General features: G+C 35.8%; 1 protein-coding gene across 2 annotated transcripts in view; it reads left to right on the top strand.

The window, feature by feature from the left end:
- LOC141441078 (potassium voltage-gated channel protein Shaw-like) overlaps positions 1-26,710 on the top strand; it is a 276,603-nt gene that overhangs the window by 244,595 nt on the left and 5,298 nt on the right. The gene's annotated exons all lie outside the window — the stretch shown is intronic.

Below are 26,710 nucleotides of genomic sequence, written 5' to 3'. Positions count from 1 at the left end.
TACCCAACTCCTCAATCCTATCGGCACAATCCTGATAAACCATGAGATATCCCACATACACAAGAATAAATCAGTTGATTGACTGTTTATATAATATTTAGTGTCGCAGGGCTGTGTAAAATGTATTTAACAGCCGGAGGTGTTTTTTCAAGCGCAAAATTCGCCGGTGACTTGTGTAACTGACACTCGAGCTCTTTGTTACAGAAAACGGGTTGTTTTACTTTGAATACCGAATAAAATGTCCTTCTCGCAATTGTGTCTGTTTATTTTGACGTTTATTTGATTCGTATTAGCTGGCAATAAAGGAAATTTCTTGGAATTTGGTTTTCAGTTTACAAATCAAATAAAAAAAATCAAATCAATTTCGATCAAGTTGTTGGTGTAATCCATTGTGTGTGCGTGCGTATTTTGTGAGTAACTTCACGCTTAAACCGCTCAACGGATTTGGATGAAATTTGGTACGGTTAAGCATGTCTGGGCATTTTCCCTAAAAAGTGTACCTTTTCTTTTTTTTCAATTTTGGTTTTTCAAAAAATAAGGCAATACAAAATTTTCTGAGCCAGTTTTTGCGACGCTCATACTGGAGTGTATGAAGAAAACGTCACGAAACTGACATTTTTTGGGACAATTTTTTTTAAACTATCTGAATCGATTGTACTCTTTATTTTGATTTTGAATAATATATTCATGTGTTCTTTATTGGAGCCCTTTGTCTAATGGATGTCTTTCGGGTTACGATGTTGATGATTCCTTGAGGATCCCGAAGTTTCTTAAAGGGAAACTTAATTTAAAGCGCATCCTCAAATGAAACACCCACAGTTTCTATTATGCAACTTATTTACCAACTTTTAACATGCAAATATGAAATTATTTCACATTTTCTGCACAGTCAAGATAAGTAAGAACTTGAGCTCTCCGGGAGCTAGGAGGTTGCCGAACTTACTTCTTTGAGTATTTTAAAATGGGGCCATATACGTTCTTGCGATATAGAAGTGGACTGATTTATTATATAGAATACTGGCTTTTCGCCTGCGAATTTGTCTGCCTAGAATTTGTTATCGAGTCCTGCGGGACTATGCTGTTCTTTGGAGTAAAAAGTGTCCTGTAACTTGTTTCAAAATGTGCAAACTATCTCCAAACCTGCCAATTGGAAATGTTTGGCCATTTAGTTTTATAACAGTTATTTGTTACTCTCTTTATTAGACTTTATATTTTATTTTATTACTTACTAGCTTTTGCTTCGCTTCGCCGCGTGGAATTCGGTTATCGCACGCTGTTCCCTCGAGAACTGTGCATTTTCCGGGATTAAAAGTAGCTTTTGTTACTCTTTGGACTCTCTGGGCCAAAAACTATCTCTATGCCAAAAATCACGTCGATTCGTCGCTCCGTTTCGAAACATATACAACATATCGACACCTCCTACGTATACTGGTACAAGTGCATAATCATAAATTTACAGGAGAGCTGTTCAAAGGTTCAAAAACCTGTAACTTTCTCATTTGGTGATATAACTTTTCAAAATTTTGCATTAGTTCCAAAGAAAATATTTGCTTTCTACCTGTATTCATGGAATTTTGAAATTTTTTATAGTTTTTGAGAAAATTGCAGATACACTACTATACGCGTATTTTACATCTTGTAGTTGTGCGGTATACTGAGCTAATTACCACTTGCTCCAGTATACGGCGTAATGCGTAGATTACTGATCTAACGATATTTTTATATTGTATATGAATTTTTAGATGAAATACTTATATGGCTTGCAATGAACAATAAAAAAGATGCTCTTTTACCTTCATCTATTGATTTATAAACGTTTTTATCACTTGCATCATTATACGCTAACATTAGCATGCCACTTGTACCAATATACCGCTAGTAATGTTTTAAACGTGCTATACAAAATACAGAAATATACCTTTATAAAAAACCTCACTTGAAATATAAATGGTTTTATTAAGAAAAGTAATTGTATTAAGTGCTTTAAATTAATGGAAGCACATTCAATGGATTCGTATTCCTGTTCAAATGTGTACTCATATTTTATTGTGAAAGGTTCCTCATGTGATACATATATCGCATCGCACCCATTTGTATCCACATAACGGTTTAGCTTTTTGTGCCTCTTCAGGGTTCCGTACCCAAAGGGTATAAACGGAAACCCTACTACTTTATACTACTTCGCTGTCCGTCCGTCTGTCACCAGGCTGTATCTCATGAACCATGATAGTTAGACAGTTGAAATTTTCACAGATTATGTATAACTGTAGTCGATATAATATATATATAACAAAAAATAGATCAGAATAAATATTTAAGGGGGCCCCCATACAACAAATGTTTTTTTTTTGCCATTTTTTTGCTAATCCTAATGAAGTTGTATAGATGGTACGGAACCCTTCGTCGCGAGTCTGATTGGCACTTTGCTTAAGACAAGCTTTGACATGAAATATTGAGTCAAAGTCAAAATATCTTTATTCAATTTAGATTGTAACAAGCACTTATGAATGTCAAAAAATTTACCACCGGTTCGTAAAAACCTCTGTTGAGAAGAGTCTGGCAATAAACCTGGGTATATTTTGTAAACAGATTTACAATCATATTTTAGTGATATCTATACATCACAAGTATTTAACACAACTACATATTTAAACAGTTCTCAATTCGCTATTTGGAGTAAGCACTCGCCAATGCGGATCGGAATTATTTCCAATTTCCCTATCCATGATATAATCATTAATTTTAATAATACGCCTTATATATTAATGTCTTCTTGACAATAGATTTAAATTTTCTGTCTGTTTCTGAGTCTTGGGAAACTTCTATAACTTCATACGGTTTACCCGTTTTCGCCATATACATAGCCAGGTACCATTTCTTAGGTGTGTATAAAAAAATGTGTATAGGGTGTTATTAAAACCCTGTATTATACTTTAAACCACATTAGGGCTACTAATTACTAATATGGTCCAAGTAGAAAAATACTGTGATTCGAAAAAAAAGTTTTGTATGGAAGTGGAGTCGCAAGAAGACTTCTAATTTCGATGTTTTTCCCACTTATATCGTATTAGTAATCAGTAGCCCTAATATGCAATGTTATATTTCTAGCACGCGTACATGTAGGTATAGCCGAGGAAATTGAATCACGTACTGGTACTGGGGTGGAACCGTTGTACTACCAATGTTATGTTGACATCCCATACATTTGCCAAAGAAAATCATAGCGAAATAGATCACGAAAAGGTTTCACATTGGATTTAGTTTCCATGACTGTCTATGAGAAATACGGCTATTGTGGTCTCGCCAAACCAAAACATGTTTTTTTTTATATAAACTATCAAATTATGTGCTCGTAGAACAGTTTTAAACGGTCCGCACGCAGCGACGGCTAGCGCGTACACTGAGGCAACTGCCAGTTACACTCGACTTCCCCGGCCCCGCGACAATATCGGTGCCGCGTATAGTGGTGCATGTCGGTTGCCTCAGTATACGTTGTACCGATTAGCAAAACGGTGTTAGATGCATTCATATACGTCACTTTATTTCCAAAACTAATAGGAATATCCGTCAAATTTTGTGTAGGTAAATAAGGAAATATTAATCACAAAAATGCAAAAACTAAAAATCAGAAATTTGTCACTTGTACCAGTATACGTAGGAGGTATCGATATAAAAAACAATCACTTTCGCATTTATAATATTAGAATGGATTTTTATTTACTTTTATATTTTATTTGAATGTATGAATATCATTAATATAGTTATAGGTAGTCATTCACGATGATGCGTGCCGTGGTTCTTATAACAATGTCATTAATGTCTAATTTTGACGAAATCTCGCGTCTTCGTGGATGGCACTAGGTATAATTAAGATTACATACTATGACAACTCGAAATGGCCGTGAACTTCAATCCCTGGTAATATTCATTCAAAAATCGCAGGTATGTCTGCTAATTCTATGCAAAAAAAAAAATTCAATTTTTGCTCTTTTTTTTGTCGAGATAAATCCGGTTCCGAGTGCTTCGTTCTAGTTGGAACTAGTTGAAACTAGTTTGTGAACCTAAAATTCATTAAAGTTCGAGATTGCTTGTGAAAGTTTCTATTTTAGCTGCCATACTTTTCAGGTAGTAGTTAAAAATACTAGATTATACAAAAAATGCCTAAAACGTGTCATTTTATTCAAGACCAACCGATCCACCCAAGCCGCAGGTGATGGCTGATAGTTAAGTCGAGAGTAAAATGGGTTTTATGAATAAGTTGTACGGTACACTCTACTCTTCAATTTGATTGTGAGCAACTTAAACTGCAACATTATGTAAGTATATAATTTACCCCTTACTGTACAATAAATAAACATACACGATTTAAAGACGTTTAGACAAAGCCCTTTGAACACTTGATATTTTCATATATTGTTATTTCAATACTAATAACTTACCTTATTATAGTGATATGATTTAATTTATTTACTCATAAACTTAATACAAAAAGCGGTATTTCATAAACTTTTATTGTTCGTTTTTGGTGCCGCTGTCTTAGACGAAGATTTTACTTTATGCAATAGAGTCTTAAAAAGTCATTTTGTGTCCCCAACCATAAATACAATGTTCACAAGCATGATGATTTAATAAGTGAAAAACTGTTTTTTTTTTCAGTTGTTGCTAGTACTTCTAGTGCTTACTAATTACCTGCTATCGTCTGTATTCTCATACCCACATTTCGAAACCTAAAATATCAAAATCTGCCGGGATTCAATTGTTTTCTTTTTGCTTAAACAAACCGTCAAATTACACGCTCGGACCTCAAACCTACTGAGCAAATATCTGCTAAATTAATATTTGCACAAAAGACCAACGAGCGCCATTTTGGATTTTAAATATCGTATTTGTTTGAAGGGTTAATATTTCTCGTATTTGGACATTTAGCTTTTTAAATATTGAAGGGCGGATTTAAAGCTGAGTTTAGATTAGCAAGAAAAATTGTGCAAGTTACAATACTTTGCATCACTCAATTGACCGCTTCAAGCCCGTTCGCTTTGTAGAGTCACAATGTAATCCAACTTGCACGATTTTTCTTGCTAGTCTGAACTCGGCTTAAGAAAGCAGGTTGAGGTTAAGAAATTTAATAATACATTGTGAGTATGAAAATATCTAGTCTCACAGTCAGACAGCCGATATAAAAAAACAAAGTTTATTCTAACGGAGTATCTCTTTGTAGGCAACTGACTTAACAGAATAAGGTTATAAATTTTGTTGCATTTTTATTATTTATTAAGTACCTCGGAACTCCCTTGTGACTTCGTGACTTAGATTCTGTTTTATTTCCCGCAAAGCATTTACAAACCGATCGACCTCAAAAAAAAAAGTCCCGTAATCAAAATTAGAGAGCGGAAGACATGAATTTGAATAAATGTGATTCTTTTTTAATGTGATTCTTAACCTTTCTGCACCGCATCAAGGGAAGCATCCTTTTCATCTCTCTTGTGCGGAAAGTTTAATTTTCATGGGTAGATAGCCAGGTGGAAAATTGCGTTTTCATCTCTAGGGTGGAAAGTATTTTTTTTTTAATTTTTCGATTAGCCACGGAGTCTAAGATAATTGAGTTACGTCAATGACACTTTTTTTTCCACGTTTCGGCATGGCCATCTAGATGCACGTCGTGACCAAGGAGTTTATATACAACACTGGAGGTTGAACGCCGAACATCCGCTTGAAACAAGAAATTAGATCTTTATTACGTCACGTACATATTCCATCTCTTTCTTTAGTTAGGTTAAGAAAGAGATGAAAGTCATTCGTGAAATGTGAAAAAAAGAGATGGAATATATAAATAAGTAATAAAGGTCGTTCGTTAGGCGTTCAACCTGCAGTTTTGTATATAAGCTCCTTGGTCGTGACCAACTCGATTTTTATTAATAGTACCGTCGGCCGTGGCAAGTGGCCAGTCGAAAAGGTACCGTTGGTGGTTGGATATAAGTAAATTCAATTTATTATTATTCTCATTTTTTTTTGTAGTATTTCACTTTCCTCACAGTCGAAATGAAAAGTAGAGTGTCTAACTCGGGTGAAATTACCCATTTCCCCTCGAACTATATAAATATCTCGGGTGAAATGGATCACTTTCCACCCTTGGTTATCAATCTACTATTGTCATCACCTGCATCTGCATAAAAATCTGCTACAGCGGACCGTGCAAAATATCTGATACGCCTTACAGGCCCTAGAAATAAAGTCGTTTCAAATATTTATGCACTCTTCATTGTGTCAAATATTGGCGCTAGTGACTGTAGATGTTTTCTTAAATATTGTCAGACAAAATTATTATTATTACTATTATTTCATTCGACTGGATGGCAAACAAGCAAGTGGGTCTCCTGATGGTAAGAGATCACCACTGCCCATAAACATCTGCAACACCAGGGGGATTGCAGATGCCTTGCCAACCTAGAGGCCTAAGATGGGATACCTCAAGTGCCAGTAATTTCACCGGTTGTCTTACTCTCCATGCCGAAACACAACAGTGCAAGCACTGCTGCTTCACGGCAGGATTAGCGAGCAAGATAATAATTTTGATAATTTTGTTTTACATCGCTCCAGTTGTTCTAAGCCCACGCTCGGACCATAGCTGAATATTCATTCGCGATTATAATAATCGATTGGAACTCTGTCGCTTTCATAATGTTTACGCCTGTTGCTTGTTGCTCAGTTGTAAATTTGGCTTAAGTATGTAATGTATTGAGCATTTATACTACTGGCGTAGGTATTCAAATTCAAATCATTTATTCAGTAAATAGGCCGCAATGGGCACTTTTACACGTCATTTTTTAAACTACCAGCGCTTTCGGAAAGACCATCATTGCCAAGAAGAATGCGCCGCAAGAAACTTGGCAGAATGTTTTTTTTTTAAATAAAGTACTTAAAAACTACATTATAAAATTAAAGAAAAATACAAGAAAATAATAATAATATGTAGTAATAGGTAGGTATACTTTTTATATTTTGGTACTAGCCTAGTGGTTCAATCAGAGGGTTATCAAGCAGAGGATCGTGCGTTCGAGCCTTGGGTCGCACCTCTGAATTTACGTATGGAATTACATCTGTTATTTACTTTACGGTAAAATAAAACAATACCTGCACAAACATTCGAAAAAAAACAATGATGTAGGTTGATTCACAAGAACTGGCACGAATTGATTGAACGAAAATTATGTCATTCAGAATTTTTTGTAAGAAAACAGATGCATGACACCGACGACCGGATGGCCAAGTGGTTAGAGAACCTGACTAGGAAGCTTGAGGTCCCGGGTTCGAATCCCGGCCGGGGCAGATATTTGTATGCATAATACGAATGTTTGTTCTCGGGTCTTGGATGTTTAATATATATGTATTTAAGTATGTATTTATCTATATAAGTATGTTTATCCATTGCCTAGTGTCCATAGTACAAGCCTTGCTTAGTTTGGGAATAGGTCAATTGGTGTCAAGTGTCCCATGATATTTATTATTTATTTAGTATTTTTTTTACATTTTCATATTTGTGCGAAGTGTATTCAAATAGGTAACACACACATACTTTCATTCGCTCATTCAATCTATTCGTGCCAGCAGGGCTACTGCGAAACTCGAAACTCGAAGTTCGTGACACTTATACTATTTAATATGAGAGCGAGAGGGACGGTACGATACGAACTTCGAGTTTCGTAGTAGCCCTGCAGCTCTTGTGAAACGACCTGTACCTATGTGAGATTCCCATACCGCACTGGACGTCCCTACGTCCTAGACGTATGCAGGACTATACGTATGTATAGTTTCAATCTTGACGCTTAATGTAAGTATTAGGCCAAAAAAATTCAGACGCCTCTGACAGCTGAATGTATTAAGGGACTGCTGTTTACCATAAGACATTTTTGTAGGTACACCATATTTTCTTGTGAATAAATGATATAGACCAAGTTGAAGATGATGATGATGATTATTATTCTATTACTTCGGATTTCGCGAGTCTGTTTTACTGATTGTCAGAAGCGTCTTCGTCTTCGTGAGAATCAATTGGTTACGGCACCACGCCACTGCTGGACAGTTTATATCTTATTTAACGAAATAATCCGGACAGTCCACGTCTTAAATCGAGTTTAGCGCGACATGTTAGCCCCGAGAAAAAGGGCAACGAATTAGCCCGAAGCAAGTTAGCTCGATTTAAGACATGAGGTTATCCGGATTAATTTAATTAAAATATGAGCGAGTCTTACGGTAGTTTCATGTTCAAAGTCTATATCCTAATGGACGTTTGTAGGCACGGCTAGGTTATTTTGGATCAAGCCTAAAATAGTGTAGTGCCGAATCGATCGGGAGCTCCCAAGTGCTCCCGGGAGGCCAAGTGCGAGTCGGACTCGAAGGGTTCCGTAGCATTATCTATACAACATTCGAAATTAGCAAAAAACAGCTAAAAAATCAAGTGTTCAAGTTTTGTATGGGAGTCCTCCTTAAATATTTATTTTATTTTAATTTCATTATTTATTTTTAAAGTGATTATACAACTAAAGGTTCTGTGAATATTTCAAGCGTCTACCTGTTGTCGTTATTAATATTGAGCAAAAAACGGCAAACAATTACGTTTGTTGTATGGGAGACCATGTATTTATTTTATTCTGTTTTTAGTATTTGTTGTTATAGCGGCCACAGTTATACATAATCTGTAAACATTTCAAGTGTCTAACTATTACGACTCAAGAGATAGAGCCCTGTGACAGACGGACGGACAGACAGACAGTGGAGTATCAGTAATTGAGTTCTGTTGGCACCCTTTGGGCACGGAACCCTACAAAAACCTAGTACACGCACTAACGAGAAAACGATGTTCAATAGGACTCCGCTAGGAAGCATACTGTTTTCTTGTAAGTACATGTGAAATACATTTTTTGTTAATTAGCGTACAATTTCGTACATTTTTCGTATATATTTTTTGATTCACAAGAAATTATGAAACTTGACTGCTAGATACTGAAATAGATAGCGCCGGCCAGAAAGTATTCTTCCTGGCGGTGACATATTGATCAATGTTTTCTCGTAATTAGGTGTAGTACAATTTTTTTAATTAGCGTACGATTTCGTACATTTTTCGTTCTTTTTTGATGTGAGTTTGAATTGTGACACTTTAAGACACCACGCTGTCATAGGTCCTACGTTACGAAGTTATTTCAAACTCCAAAACAATTATAACTTTGCTTGCATGCGTCATCGCATAGCAAACTTTCCCTTTGACGCCAGTACATCCTCAACTTAGTTTATAACAAACATTTGCTAGATGTATCACCAACTTAATTTCCAAGTACGCTTATGTACATGTAACTGACAGGTATATAACGTGTTGAAGATACTTAAAATGAAACTTAAACTCAAAGAGAAGCTACCAGAAACCCATGGCAGACAGCGCAGTGATCCTACAAGGGTTCCTTTTGAGTTAAGGAACCTTAAAAAGGTACGCTTCATTACATTAATCCGACCTAAAACCTGACACATTATTAAACTTGAGACAACAGAACTTCAAAGGCTCTCACAAGGCTTAATACAACAAAGGTTTACCGTAATCCACAAATATCTCGATGTCAAAAGACGTGTGGTTGTCGTGGATTTTCTTAAAAATTTAAGCTACACGATGGGAAACACATACAAACTATGCAAGTTAAATAAACTTGAAATAAGTTAAAAACAAGTTTTTGGTAAAAATTTCATTTTTAATACAAGCTTTTTTTTGCTGACTGTACTTTTAGTTGATTGTATTTGCATTGCCACCAAAACTAACTAAATTTGCATACCAAATTTCAAGTTGATGCCATTAAGCGTTGAAGAGTTCCATCCTGCGGAGACGGTCCTGGCCGAACTACCAGGATGTCACTACTAGATTATTGATTGTCGCGCAATTTACATAAGTATGCCAAAATTAAAGACAATCCGACTACTATAAGTTGGTCAAATTTAACTTGCAAGATTTGACCCGCACATACATAAATACATACAAGACAAGATACATTGCAAGTTAAATAAAACTTTTAATATCTGTCAAAAATGACATTTGAGTACAAACAAGCTTTTTTAGAAACCTTAAAGTGTTTTAAAAGACCTATCAAATTGTGCCACGCGTTGATTTTTGCTGTTTTTTTTTCTGTTAATTGTACCTAGGTATGCATAAATACAGAACCCTAAAAAAAAAATTCTATATCAAAAAGATAGGTATTTATTCAATCGAACCCGTTTCGCCTTGCCGCTAGCAAATTTTATACGCGTCATTGAATGACCTAAATAAATAAAATGGTCGATTCTTTACTTGTTTGCAAATTAAATATTTCCAGTGAAACACGAGATTTGTAAAAATTTGAGGGTAGAATTGACAAGATTTCATTTTTTGAACATCTGTAAATTACTACAGGAATCGAAAGAGTTTTGCCTCCTGAACATGGGAAAATATTTATGATAATTAATTTATCCATATTTAAAAAAATACAAAAAAATTAAAAAATATGGCTGAATTTGCCAACACTACGACAGTATAGATATGTTTCCTTTGCCTTTTTCACCAGAAAAAGGAGCTGTCATAATTTTGACAACGTCTCTATGCAACGTCTACGTCAGATTTACGTGATCTTTTTTTTAACAGACTAGACAAAAGTAATGGATCTATTGTGTCGTAGTTTTGGAGTTATGCCCTTTTAGAATAAGCACATCTTAAAAAAATTGTAATAAATTAATTAATAGTTGTAGCGAAATTTTAAAAATATCAGCGTTTTTCTCTTTCCAAACAGAATACAGAGAACGAATCAAATTATAGTCTTATAAATATGAAATCTTGTCAATTCATACTCTATTATTCAAGGGTATGTATGTATAAATGGTTGCTGGACGAAAAAATATTTTTTTTAACAAAAACTTGTTTTTTTCTGTAGTTTTATGGGAAATTTATGATAGTAGTAAGCAGATAATTTAAGTAAGTACACATTGCATTAGCTTGAAAAAAAATTCACAATAGGTGACGCCATGTAATAGTAGTAATATTATATTTTAGTATTTCTCGCTCACGGTTCGATAGCGATTTTCACAATAGGTGACGCCATCTATAGTAGTAATATACATAATTTAGTATTTCTCGCTCACGGTTCGATAGCGATTTTCACAATAGGTGACGCCATCTATAGTAGTAATATAATTTAGTATTTCTCGCTCACGGTTCGATAGCGATTTTCACAATAGGTGACGCCATCTATAGTAGTAATATAATTTAGTATTTCTCGCTCACGGTTCGATAGCGATTTTCACAATAGGTGACGCCATCTATAGTAGTAATATAATTTAGTATTTCTCGCTCACGGTTCGATAGCGATTTTCACAATAGGTGACGCCATCTATAGTAGTAATATAATTTAGTATTTCTCGCTCACGGTTCGATAGCGATTTTCACAATAGGTGACGCCATCTATAGTAGTAATATAATTTAGTATTTCTTGCTCACGGTTCGATAGCGATTTTCACAATAGGTGACGCCATCTATAGTAGTAATATATTTTAGTATTTCTCGCTCACGGTTCGATAGCGATTTTCACAATAGGTGACGCCATCTATAGTAGTAATATATTTTAGTATTTCTCGCTCACGGTTCGATAGCGATTTTCACAATAGGTGACGCCATCTATAGTAGTAATATAATTTAGTATTTCTTGCTCACGGTTCGATAGCGATTTTCACAATAGGTGACGCCATCTATAGTAGTAATATAATTTAGTATTTCTCGCTCACGGTTCGATAGCGATTTTCACAATAGGTGACGCCATCTATAGTAGTAATATAATTTAGTATTTCTCGCTCACGGTTCGATAGCGATTTTCACAATCGGTGACGCCATCTATAGTAGTAATATAATTTAGTATTTCTCGCTCACGGTTCGATAGCGATTTTCACAATAGGTGACGCCATCTATAGTAGTAATATATTTTAGTATTTCTCGCTCACGGTTCGATAGCGATTTTCACAATAGGTGACGCCATCTATAGTAGTACCTAATATAATTTAGTATTTCTCGCTCACGGTTCGATAGCGATTTTCACAATAGGTGACGCCATCTATAGTAGTAATATATTTTAGTATTTCTCGCTCACGGTTCGATAGCAAATTTTCACAATAGGTGACGCCATCTATAGTAGTAATATAATTTAGTATTTCTCGCTCATGTTCGATAGCGATTTTCACGATAGGTGACGCCATCTATAGTAGTAATATATTTTAGTATTTCTCGCTCACGGTTCGATAGCGATTTTCACAATAGGTGACGCCATCTATAGTAGTAATATATTTTAGTATTTCTCGCTCACGGTTCGATAGCGATTTTCCCAATAGGTGACGCCATCTATAGTAGTAATATAATTTAGTATTTCTCGCTCACGGTTCGATAGCAATTTACACAAGGTGACGCCATCTATAGTAGTAATATATTTTAGTATTTCTCGCTCACGGTTCGATAGCGATTTTCACAATAGGTGACGCCATCTATAGTAGTAATATAATTTAGTATTTCTCGCTCACGGTTCGATAGCGATTTACACAATAGGTGACGCCATCTATAGTAGTAATATATTTTAGTATTTCTCGCTCACGGTTCGATAGCGATTTTCACAATAGGTGACGCCATCTATAGTAGTAATATATTTTAGTATTTCTCGCTCACGGTTCGATAGCAATTTTCACAAGGTGACGCCATCTATAGTAGTAATATATTTTAGTATTTCTCGCTCACGGTTCGATAGCGAAGGATGTAAAAGTTTGCTCTTACGAGCGATGGCACCACATAGCGACAAATAGTTCTGTCAATCTCGCAATGGTTTTAAAATACCTATGCAACGATACCCCACACTATAGGGTTAGTCGAGAAAAAAAATCACCCCCACTTTACGTCTGTGGGAGGTACCCTAAAAAAATTATGTGACTAATATGTATATTCGTGCCCAATTACAGCTTTTTAGTACTAACGGTATCTGAGCTTAGCCGCGGACAGACAGACAGACGGACAGACATGGCGAAACTATAAGGGTTCCTAGTTGACTACGGAACCCTAATAAAAGGTATCTTATAATTTACCCAAAATATTTCGGCAGTTTAACAGCAAATGTTGCTTGGTATTTTTATCGTAGTTGATCAATGCCACAAAGTTCCTTCTTTGATGGCCAAATTAGAACTAAAATGGCTACGAACATGATGGTTTCTGACTAGAATAGACAGAACGCAAGCGTAGTGTCTCCATAGTATTATTATTATTAATATATCTATCTATTCTAACTATATAAGGGCCATTTTTTATTTCGCTGTCGTTTTTTTTTCATTTTGAGTTGGTTCCTTATTTTATACTAAATTTTCAGTTTAGGTACGAAATTTCCATACATTTTGTGTAACACAATGGAAAAATTTGTAGGGCATAGTGTGAAATTGGGCTTACCATAGTCAGAATAAGCAACTTTACCAATTCACCAAACTGCATTGAAATCTGAGAAAAAAAAATATAGACAACAAATTAAAAATTGGCCCATAAATAAAAATTAATCGTGAAATGTGTTGCTAAGCGCAAAACTCGGGAACGCCTGGGCCGATTTCACTAATTCTTTTTTTGTTGTGATCTTTATTTTCAAGAGGTTTTAATGAAAGAAAAATTACAACGGGGTTGAAGCCACGGGCAACAGCTAGTATTTAAATAGAATTAAACACAAACTTATTAGAAGTGCTCGTTATATTGCCTGGTCCATACCAACAGAAACTAAGGGCTGGCAGCTATTCTCTAACCCCCTTATTCATAAAACTTAACAAGCCTATGTTAACTAACAAATGCTTTGTCCCTTTCTAACAAATACAAATGTCCAAGTGACAGATAAGGACAAACGAATTTTAGCGGCATTTTAACTAAAATAGGTTTGATTGTCGTTTATGAATAAGGGGGTAAATGAATTGCCATCGCAATTCAACGGGAGAATGCTGCTGTTTTATATTATCTAAGTGCTTGCCTGTTGCATTTTTTACAAGCTTTTATTCAGTTTCACCTGTCCCGTTGTCTGTCTGTCTGTAATCAAATCTTGCAAGTTAAATTTGACCAACTTCCAGTAGTCAGATTGACTGGAAATTTGGAATTCTTATGTAAATCGCGTGACAATACAATAATCTAGTAGTGACATCCTGGTCTGGATCGTCTTCGGAGGACAGAACTCTTTAACGGTTAATAGCATCGAATTGAAATTGAAATTGAAAAGTACAGTCAACAAAAAGTACAGTCAGCAATAAAAGCTTTTATTAAAAATATTTTTTATGGTTAGGTTATTTAGTTAGATTTAATTTAGTGTTAACTTAGTTAAAAAAATGTATGAAAAAAAGTAAATGTCCTTCCCTAAACATTTATGCTATATATACGAGTATAGGTATGTTAGGTATCATCTGTGTCTGAACTAAAATTATAAAATGTTTATTTATGAAGCAAATCCTTAAAAGATTTTTAATTACATAAGTAAAGGTTTCAGTAATACTCATAATCGGGTGTGTTGCTCTGAGGATGAACTCTGATTAAGTTCGAAATGCGTCAGTCATCCGTGGTGGTTAATTATGACTGTAACAACTCACCTAATCACGATTAAACTCACACTAGATTAACATAATCAAATAGATTAATCAATGATTAACTAGATTGTTCGCTTTATCCAAACTCAGGCTATTACGGCTCTGGATTGAGACGTGGCGTACTATTCAATCACCCCCTAAATGCTGGATTAACCTTAAACCGAGATTAGTTGCAAACTTGCCTGAGGCATCTAGTTAATGGCGCTTACAGAGCATCTTAGAGCATCAAACCAACCTCAAGTCAAGCGTACTTGTAAGTGTGAGAGAGACCGTGTATGTAAAGTCATGTCGGTACTTGACTTTTTTTTTACTTGTAGGATACCTGACACTTGTTTAACCCATTCAGTGCCGTTGACGCCCATCGGTATCTTGGTGGACCCTCATGTAATGCCACTGACGCCGATGGGCGTCAAATTTAGCTTTCCCTGTATGCCGCTGACGCCGATGGGCGTTTGTTCTGCAGAAGCGTTGGAATCGCGGCAAAGTGCGTAATCTGACGCTCGGCAATGAATGGGTTAAAGCAAAATCGTGGAATCCTAGTGTTTTGAATTCAAGCGTCGTGGGTTTGAACACGGACGCGCATGACGTCTGTGTTTTTAAAAAACATGTGCAAAATTATATTAATACACTATGTGCTTTGCAGAATATTATAAATCGTGAAGAAATCTCTACGCATTACAAATTTACCATGAATTTGACGGTAAAAATTATATCGTTAGGAAACCCGCACCTGCGTAGAAGTTTAATAGGTTTGTGAAGTTTCCAATCCACCTGGGCCTGTATGTCGAGAACTGTACTAGAATCATCTCTCTCAGTTCACATTACGAGAGCCAATTGACAAGGCAGCCTAAAGCGTATACACAATATTCTTTGACAAAAATTTGAAATCGAACTAAAAACGGCTGCCTCGTGAGTCTCGCTTAATATGGACTTTGTCAAAACGAAACCTCATGTCAAAACCAAGTTTAGTGAACTAAAACAATTACTTTGCTCACTCGGGTTTTAGATCATTCATATGGACCTAGGCATCGTAACGCCTGATTCAATAAATTATTTATAATCAAGTTTATTTGCAAAGAAACTACGAGTAGTGCACGCGACAACTCCGGTAGGTTTAATACTCTAAGCTTAAGGAACACTATATTAGCTAGTAATAAATAACTAGTTGGCGCACAGGTAAGATTAAATCCGCCTGCCTTACGACAGATTTATTTGAAGGTTACCAGCTTGTTCAATTTTTCAAAACGAAGACGTTTTGTTTACTAATTGCTTATTGTACATAAAACACAAAAATAATACAAAAAGAAAACAACAACACAAAAGAGTACAAAGACGAACTTATCGCTAAAAGGGATCTTTCAGGCTAACCTAAACAGGAAAGGAAAACTTAAAGATAGGCGAACAGTAATTTATGCACAGTGAGATGAAAGGAATAGGTTTATAACATATAAATAAATACACTAAGTATTGATTAACTTAAGTACTTTATTTGTCGTCACTACTTTAAAAAACCTCGTATCACATATCAATACCTCAACAAAATTGAACCTTGAAATAATATACATAAAGTTCACACATAAAAATTGTTAATTTTGTGGTAAGAGCTTTTTTAATATCTCAACAATCTAACCAACAACAAGTTGGACAACCCCCGACTTTGTCACTTTAAAGTTCAATATCTCAAAAACGGCAGAACCGATTTAGATAAAACATCTTTAAGAACCATTGCTGGAAAACCTGCTTTCAAATAAAAAAAACCGCATTCAAATCGGTTTACCCGTTTAGTGGGGGTTAAAAACAGCTAACCAATATAGGTAGCTAAGAACCACAGCAACAAAACTCGCTTTCACTTTAAAAATCCGCATCAAAATCGGTCCATAATTTTGAAAGGTACGACATGTCACAGACAGACAGATATTGGCATTAAACTTATAACACTCTTGCTGCGTCGACGGTTAAAAAACACGAGGTATATTGCTTCAAGTCGAGTTATACTAGTTTACACTGGAGACACAGAAATAGTTAGGCCCTATATTACGTGTGCAAAATTTTAACTTCATATCTTGCCGTCCCGCGGATTCTTATATTACTTAATACGAGAGTGAGGGGCTGGCACGATATGAACTTCGATTTTCGAATCTCGTAGTCGCCCCCCTGCTTTTGTTTTTATACTAACCAGGGTCGTTGCTTAGCAAAGAATCTCCTCTTTTTCTGGAATGGTGACAAAATAGACCCTCCGATGTCACGTTTATGTGGAACTGAAGTAAACAAGTCAAGAGATTTATGCGAGTTGATATTTGTCGGGTTGGGCCATATCGAAATCAGGGGGGGCTACTACGAAATCTGAAAATTGAAGTTCGTGTCGTACCGTCCCTCTTACTTTCGTGTTAAAGAATGTAAGCGTAAGCGGGACGGCAAGATACAAAGTTCTAATTTCGCACTTCGCAGTATAGGGCCAGTTATTTTCTAGATGATCCCAGCCTTTACACGTCCCACGCTGGGCTCAGCCCTTTTCTCAAAATGAGAGGGCTTGGGTTCTGGTTTCCACACGTGCCGAATTCAGATTGGGAATCACAGGGCCCCGAGATACAGGCTTCGGCCCAGTCCTGGGTCCGCTAGTTTTATTCTTGTTCTTAAATTCTTTCTAATACTTATTAGTACATGTAGCTACTACATACACAAACTTACCCGCTACCGCTTGTTTCTTGACAAGTCTTTATCTCTTAACTAATGATTTTCTTCGTATTTTTGTTGCCCTTTTCAAGAGTACCTTACAATAAGTAAATGTAGTCTCCGAGTCGAGTGACAAAGCACTTTTCGAGATTGCCTTTATACTTAGTTAGTTTGTTTGTTAGGTTAGCTGTAAGTAACGGACTAACTTAAAGGCTGACCAGAATTATAAAAAATCTCGTCATATTGCGAAAAAACAATAAAACTAATTTCTTACACTGGTAACACTAAATTCAAATGTCATCTGTCTATTGCTGTCAAAGTTTAACGTTGTTTGCGCGTGGTATTTCAAAGTGGTATTTTGCGTTTGGTGCATTAAAATGCTGAAGATTATCCATAGCCTCGGAAGGAAAATAATTCACAATACATATATAAAAGTATTTGTCATAGAAAAAGTCTGAGGGGTTGGAAAATACTCCCTTAAATAACATCATCGACACCGTTGTAAATGTGATTGGTAGGTATCGGTTCCTGGTCAGCCTTTACGTAACTTACGTAGTTGTCTTTAACTGTGGTATTTTAAGTGTTGACGTCACACATCTCAGCCTACTACACTCCTGGTGCACGGCACAGGCCTCCTCTCAGAATGAGAGGGCTTGGCTGTAGTTCCCACGCTGCCGCGGACTCGGAAATTCACACACACCATTGAATTTTTTCGCAGTTTTTTGCAGGTTATCTTATGATTGTTTTCCTTCAACGTAAGAAAACCTCGTGGTAAAAATGAAATTTCGCACATGATTTTCGAAAAACTCAGAGTAGCGGGTTCGAATTTGAATTGCGGTGATGTATATTGTCATCATCACATAGGTCTGAATGATTAAAAGATTTTGACTAGTTAAGTAGTAGTTTTTAGTGTGGGTAGTAGAATATAGTACTTTTATCTAACTAAATAATGTATCTACATTCTTTTACATGTTTAACATTTTTAACATTTATTTAAATAAAATAATTACAAATAAAATACTTAACAACTACAGTATAAAATTAAAGAAAAAAGAGTCCTTACTTTGTCACTTCAAAGCTCAATATCTCAAAAACGAGTGAACCGATTTTGATAAAACAACCACACAACCAAACACACAACCGTCGCTAGAAAACCTTCTATCAAATAAAAAAACGCATTCAAATCGGTCCACCCGTTTAAGAGCTACGGTGCCACAGACAGACACACACACAGACACACATATAACACCACTCTTTTTGCGTCGGGGGTTCAATACTAAAACTAAACACTATATATACAGTGAAAGTGTAGAATGCTTCCACCGTCATAAATAATAACCTAACCTAACCATCAAAAAGTGAACATGTCTAAGAACCATCGCTATAAAACCTGCTTTCAAATCAAAAAACCGCATTCAAATCGGTCCATCGGTTTAAGAGCTACGGTGCCACAGACAGAGAGACACACACACAGACACACATAGCGGTCAAACTTATAACACCCCTCTTTTTGCATCGGGGGTTAAAAATAAAAAATAATTTGATTCTGAAATATACATTTCAGGTCGAGTACCCATCATGCTTTTGCACTTTTCACAGAAATATAATAAATATTTTACAGCTAGTACCAAATAAAACGTCATTTTATTCCCTTACGCCTTGTACCTAATGTCTCCAGTTATTTGCAATAACACAATTTTACAGCCATTTTATAAATTCTGAACGTAAAGTATCCATATTTTCCTCGTTAACAACCGGCCCCTCGGTAAAACCCTGTAAGTAAGTTCTCGCATATTTTCGTCATAACGAGCCAACCGCAATTTTGAACATACCCGTCAACATCCAGGAATACACTTTAGTGCTTGCGTCTCAGAATATGGAGAAATGAGGCCGTATTTTTCATTTCTCGAAGGCTAAAATGTTGTTTTCGTAGCGCTCGTTAGATTCTTAGAAGTTGTGATTTTTAGGACACGGTTTTTGCCATTCGGCCACTTTCGAAACCAAATTATTCGAAACCAGTTTCTTTAATGGATTAATATTTGTGTTTGATAATAGAATAACAATATAATATGTAATTTTATAACAAATTGAATTTTGTATGCTTGCAGGCAAAACATAGCATTTTGATACTTACCTTATATTTGTTACCACCACTGTAATCAGTTACAATGTTTGCAAATAAATCACTTTGACTTTTACTTTGACTTTGACTTTAGGGAACAGAACTATTAATCTTTTTCCAAACTAAGTTTTCGTGTGTATTTTTTCTGATAATTTATTATTTCTGAATTACAACCTTTTACCTTGCTATTGTGCTATCACACGTGCAAGACAGTTACATCTGTATGGCACATAATTTGTTTTGATGCAAAAACCACCTTTCTCAAATGTAACATAAATTAACAGTACCTGGGCGACCGAGCTCCGCTCCGGCTAAAACTCGGTAACCAGCGTTTCCCCAGAGATCCCCCAAGCTAGCTAGATCGACTTTTCATCCCCGCAAACCCATACATACCAAATTTCATCGAAATCTTTGCAGCCGTTTCCGAGATCCCCGAAATATATATACAAGAATTGCTCGTTTAAAGGTATTAGATTGATAGATAGGTAATTATTTTAGACTAACGAGATAAGTTTTTTTTTCACAATAATGTAAAAAATATAATTTTGAACATGAACTACCGTGAGATTCACTCATATTAAATATAATGACCCGGATAACTCACGTCTTAAATCGAGTTTAGCTCGACATGTTTCGGGCTAATCCGTAGCCCTTCGTCTTCGGAGCAACGCGACTCAGCGGCTGCTGCAACACGCGCACTGCGCGCCGCTGCTCTGCTCGCGCGACTCACAAACAAACATGTCGAGCTAAACTCGATTTAAGACGTGAGTTATCCTGGTCATTATATTTAATAAAAAATATAATGTTATGAAAAATGATTTCTCGCTGTATAGCGTAATAATGTTACATGATTGAATAGAAATTACATGCTACTCCAAAAGGAAAACCTGCTGAAAAAGCAATTTATATCAAATAGAAAATTTGAACGCTTATAAATTGAGATTGAGACGGCGTTTACATAACGTGTCGTTTCGACGAAAATTCGTTTAAATAATGTGAGCAAAAATAATTTTGATGTTAAATTTTTCGCATTTTTTTTTTATTTTAAAGTTTTCCTTGTTCTGTGATATTATTTCAAAAACCAACTGAGTTATAATGATTTGCTTTGTTAGATTTATGCTTATTCTAGTCTTGTTTTAGGTTTTAGGAATTAAAAATTTGTCCTCGAGGTAAAATATATATTTTTAAAATATCCCGTGTTTTTTTTTTAAAAATAAGTTCGAAAGTGGTACCTTACTACAGCTCGCTTTCCGAGAGACCTCTACCCAGCAGTGAGACGTATATAGGCTAGGCTAGAATGGTGATCATGGATGATAAATTTATCAACCCAGTGCGAAGCGCGAGCGAAGCGTCTCCGTTTCAGCTGCTTCCAGTTATGTCAAGCAGATGTACATACGGCGGACATCTGGCTTTTTTGCTCAATAGGCTTTCTGTATTTATTAAATAATTAGTGATTCGAAAAAGTTCGATAAGTAAATACTTTATATTGTTTTTGTTGACTTGGCCGTTGTTCGGTTTTTGATTTTATTTATGGCACCCATCAGGTTAAAGAAATGAAAAATACCATATATTTCAGCCATTTTGAAAATTTTGCGAAGTCTACACCGCTAATAGAGCCACTTTATCTATGGGAACTAGGTATTTAGATAGGTAGGGAAAACCTTTAGTTCTAGCGGCGTTTTAAGGGTTATCAAAACAATATATATATTTTTTATATACGACTGGTTGGCAAACGAGCAAGTGGGTCTCCTGATGGTAAGAGATCACCACCGCCCATAGACATCTGCAAACCAGGGGAATTGCAGATGCGTTGCCAACCTAGAGGCCTAAGATGGGATACCTCAAGTGCCAGTAATTTCACCGGCTGTCTTACTCTCCACGCCGAAACACAACAGTGCAAGCACTGCTGCTTCACGGCAGGATTAGCGAGCAAGATGGTGGTAGCAATCCGGGCGGACCTTGCACAAGGTCCTACCACCTGCAAAATTTAATTAAAGCATTTCTGTTTCCGACAGCCCTGACAGACAGGCTGTTACTAAATACAATGATTGCCTTTCGGCGATGCCTTGATTTAATTACCGGCCAATCCCAAATTAATTGTCCGCCTAACATGAAACTTAATTAAATCTTACGGATACGCCGTTGATTAATTAATTTAATTATCAATCTTTAATGGTTAATAAAGAATTTATTGAATCAAAGTATTGCGCAGGTCCATATCAACGAGCTAAAAAAAAATCCTTGCTCACCTAAGTATACATAGTTAAGCTTAGGCAAAATATGCGTGTTCATGCAGTTCCACCTCCACACTGTAAGAACACACACAAATCACACAAACCCATCTATCACCACCACCACACCACACTTACGCGTTTCGAACTCAACCAGTGCTCATCTTCAGAGTCACACAACCGTACACCATGCTACCAGATGTTAGACTCACCTAAGGTCGCGGGTGAGCAAGGAAATTCTTTTAGTTCATTGGTTAATAAAGAAATATTTAAAATAGTAAGTAAGTACTTACTTTACCCAGGCGATTGAAGTTTGCTCTGGCTAAAACTCGATAAGGTAAACGTAAGAGTGTTCGTCACTGCCCCAATAGTTGTCATTTTTAATTTTATGTCAGTAGCAATAAAAATGACATTAAGGTCGCGGGTGAGCAAAGAAATTATTTTAGTTCATTGACAGTAAGGTGTCATCTATTGGGCATTAGCGTGTCGAACACTCGGACTTTTACCTTAACTCGATAATACGCATCCTAAGAAGAAGGGCTACTAAGGAACATTCGACTTGTTTCCGGCAAATCCGTAACCCTTTAAGACGCGAGTTATCCGGGTCAATATCATTTAATAAATAGTCATTTAAATAATTAAAAAAACCTGTTTTTATTTAATTTATTAAGTTCTTATATAGCTAAAATAAAAAATAAAATAAATAATAAATTGCTATAAGTGGCTCCGAAGCGGTAACGTTTCGTGTGCTCTGCCTACCCTATTTGGGAATACAGGCGTGATGTTTGTGTGTGTGTGTGTGTGTGTGTGTGTGTGTGTGTGTTATAACATTGATTCAAAGTCATCATAAACAAAGAAAAAAACACAGTGAAGGACCAATTAGAACTAAGTGAAAAAAATATATATTAGTAGGATACTGTATATGGAGAGGCTAAATTTAGTTCCTCGGTTTTTCAATAAAATTCAGTGGGTGGGTTAAAAAGGCGAGTCAACGCCCATCACGTCCGTATGAGATTTGCATACATTTCCCGGCTCTGAAATACAGTAAATCTTATTAACTGTAAAATGGCACACAACAAGCGGACAAAATTCTTTTTCACTTCTCACGCTCGTAAAGTTTGTGTTTATGCTGGATCTAGGCGACGTAAAATTACTTGTTATGCTCTAAGGCATAAAGTTAAATCTTCGTCTAAGACCAAGGTAATCATGTGTCAACAGCCGCAAACAAAAAAGTTTCTAAATTTCCAAAATAGGGTTCCGTAGCCATTACGAAAAAAAAAGTAATATTTTTCTAAGGATTTCGTATTTTATTTATACGGAATCTTACAAGTTTAGGTATATTATTTTATACTTTAGGCTGCTATTTACTCTTAAACTACTAATAATTCTCAAGCAAACTTAGCCGTTATAGTTTTCCTTGAAAGTTTGATATATTTACTACCATTCTTAATTTTTTCAAAATTTTCCACCCACCGGTTTAGATTTTAGAGGGGGAGACGCTCGATTTTAATGAAAATTTGCACTTTAAAGTTGAATATTTTGCAAACAAATCACTGAATAGAAAAATCGTTTTAGCAACCCCCTAATGATTTTAAAAGACCTATTCAACGATTCCCCATACTACAAGGTTGGATGAGGAAAAAAAAATCACCCCCACTTTACGTCTATGGGAGGTATACTAAAAACATTTTTTTTTATTTTTATTGTACCATTTTGTCGGCATAGTTGACATACATATTCGCGCAAAATTACCTCCCTGAGCAAAGCCGCGGACGGACGGACAGACAGACAGACAGACATGGCGAAACTATAAGGGTTCCGTTTTTGCCGTTTTGGCTCCGGAACCCTAAAAATATGAGAAACGTAACATAATATTATGTTGTCTCTTCTCCCCCAAAGAAAGTGACCTGACGTGTTTTCCTATTAAATATTTATCCCGGCACTTTGTCATTCTCCGGACATAATTCGCCACCCTGTGAAACTGTCTGTCTTTTGTTTTTATTACGCCACGCGAAATATTATCTTTTATATGGTAACAAAAGTTAACGCGGTTGAAAATTTTGTTGCAATATAAAAATTAACTGAACGAACTACTTTGGTATTAATTACTTTGGCAATGTTTTAGTTCATTGGTATGGAAAGTAACGACTGATTCAATAAATTATTTGCAATTAATATATAAAGCCGTGGTGGCCTAGTGGTTTGACCCATCGCCTCTCAAGCAGAGGGTCGTGGGTTCAAACCCCGGCTCGCACCTCTGAGTTTTTCGAAATTCATATTCGGAATTACATTTGAAATTTACCACGAGCTTTGCGGTGAAGGAAAACATCGTGAGGAAACCTGCACAAACCTGCGAAGCAATTCAATGGTGTGTGTGAAGTTCCCATTCCGCACTGCCGCATGGGAACTATGGCCCAAGCCCTCTTGTTCTGAGAGGAGGCCTGTGCCCAGCAGTGGGACGTGTATAGGCTGGGATGAACCTATGAATATATAAAGCCATTTATATTATACACTAGCTGTCGCTCGCAACTTCGGCTGCGAAGAATTAGTTTGTCGCTATCCCGTGGGAATCATCCAATTATCCGGGATAAAAATTATCATTATGCCCTTCTCAGGGTCTCCAAATATCTCCATACTAAATTCCATCTAAATTTATTTATTTTCATCTATCCTACCACTGCATACTGAATTTAACGTAATGTGAAAAAAAAACTTAAATTAATCTGGATGTGTAATTTTTTCCAAAAACAATTCTATTTTTATGCATAGCATAATATACACGGCGTTATCTTTGTGAATCCACTCCAAGAACAAGAGAAAGATCTACTCGTTATTATATTAGTACAATAAATTCAATTGGTAAGATATCCTTAGTTCATACCTGTATATCGGTTGAAACTTAAGCAACGAAAACTGTATCATACATCGTCTATATTCAGAGCGAGAATACTCAAAAATTTCTTGCAAAATGCTGACACATTCTCGTACCCGCTGTTATTTTATTCAGCTTCCGCTAACAGGAAGAAAATACCTGCACCCACGTCACTAGCCTAATCAGGTCCACGCTAACCATACAGGCCGACAGGTATTTAGGTAGATTCTATCACAGTGGGGGTTCAATTAAATCCAATAAAAAAAAAGATAGCTCCATCGATTCTATCGATGATTCCGTCAATGTCGACGTTGGAAAAGACTCTATCGGTTGGCCGTTGTACTGTAGCTTCAGTGCTCGGTACTCGGATGAGATCCTAAAATAAACAACACAAACATAAAATTATGATACTACCTAAAGATATAATTTGTTAATTTTTAGGAACTTAAATAATACATTTATAAGACGGGTGTGTGCACTAGCAAGGAGGAAGTTTAAGTTTTTATCTGTCTGCCTGTTTTAGCATTCTTGATCTGTCATAGTGACTTCTCATTTAAAGACTAAATGATATCGATAATGATATTATCGTAAAATAATAATAATGGAACACTTATTAGCACTACAACAGACTTTGAATGTGAAATTAAATTATTAAATTAGAAATTGTTAACTATTCATTGTTTTCATTGCATAATGCGTATTTACTTATGTCTATTTCACATCTTCGACTACTCGATAGTTAATTGGAAGAGATCGCTCTTTAACGGTAAAACCGTCTTTTGGTGACCTACTTTTAATATTTTAAAATATGTTGTGTATCGATATATCGATATTGAATATCGGAAGTCGATACGTGCGAAGTCACTATGACAGATCAAAAATGCCGCGAAAATTCCGGGCTCTGTGTATTGCTCTAGAAACTTAAATTTTGGTATTCACGATCACTGATTTTAATGTGAAAATACAAAAATATGCTCACTTAACAACCGAAAATCATGCTTTCCAACTAATAATAACTAGCAACTAGTCTTCTGAGTATCAAAATGTAGCAAACTTACAATGTGACGTCCTAAACGGGTACCTATATTATTATATACCCATAATGTATGTAGGTATCGAATGGTATTTTTTTTCCTTATGAAATGATTGGTCGAATGATGATCTTTCTGACTAGAATTTAAATCGACAATGCAGGAGAGATAAAAGTAAATTTATTTTAACTTGGCCTAACTCATAAATAACTTGAGAAATAGAGAAATCGTTCGGTCAAAGACGTAGAAAAATTGTTTAGTAAAAAACAGTTGAGAGATCGTTTGACAAAAAAAAGTAAAAAGATCGTTCGACTAAAGAAGTATAGAGATCGTTCGAATAAAGAAGTATAGAGATCGTTCGACTAAAGAAGTATAGAGATCGTGCCACTAACAAAATAGATATGAGAGATCGTTTAATCAAAGAAAAAGCGAAATCGATAAGTCGAAAATAAACGACGATAACAAAGGTCTGTTTAACACATAGTGTAATAGTGCTGAAAAAAAAAAACGCTCCAAATAAAAACGTTTAAATTCTGTAAGTAGACCGCAACATGCTCTTTTACATTGTGCCTTTACTACCAGCGCTTTCGGAAAGACCAGCATTGCTACAAACTTGATAGAAACCTATGTTCTCAATACAAAGTATATGGTTTATATGCACCCGGTAATCGCCGCATAGGATGTGCACTAGAGTTTTTACTGCACAGGGGAGGATTCGCTCAAATTGATACACGGTTTTTCGTCATCGAATTGAACGGAAATTTGTTTTGCGTCGTTTGCAATTTGGCTTCTCAATATTTTGCTGTAGACCCGTTCATCAAGGTTTTTTTTTGACGAACAGATTTTCATAAATACATAAAAATAAAACACAATTTTACACTTCCTGTGTTGGCCACACTGGTTTATAATTAAGGAAATGTGTAGTAGTAGCCTGGCAGCACTATAAGTCGATTGCCGCCGAGTTACCTTATATTTTATATGAAATCGCTGATAACAATCGCTAATAATTGAATGGTGCCCTAATTATTAAAATTAGTTGCGTCGTTCGCAACTTATGGTGCAATGAAGTAATTCACATTAGATACTTACATGAACCCTAAACATAAAACTCTCTCTTTTTTATGTAGTCTAGTAAAAAGTT

The sequence above is a fragment of the Choristoneura fumiferana genome, chromosome 23, assembly GCF_025370935.1.
Source record: "Choristoneura fumiferana chromosome 23, NRCan_CFum_1, whole genome shotgun sequence".
Taxonomy (NCBI): domain Eukaryota; kingdom Metazoa; phylum Arthropoda; class Insecta; order Lepidoptera; family Tortricidae; genus Choristoneura; species Choristoneura fumiferana.
Note: the sequence above shows the minus strand (reverse complement) of the source record. Positions and strands in the feature narration are given on the sequence as shown.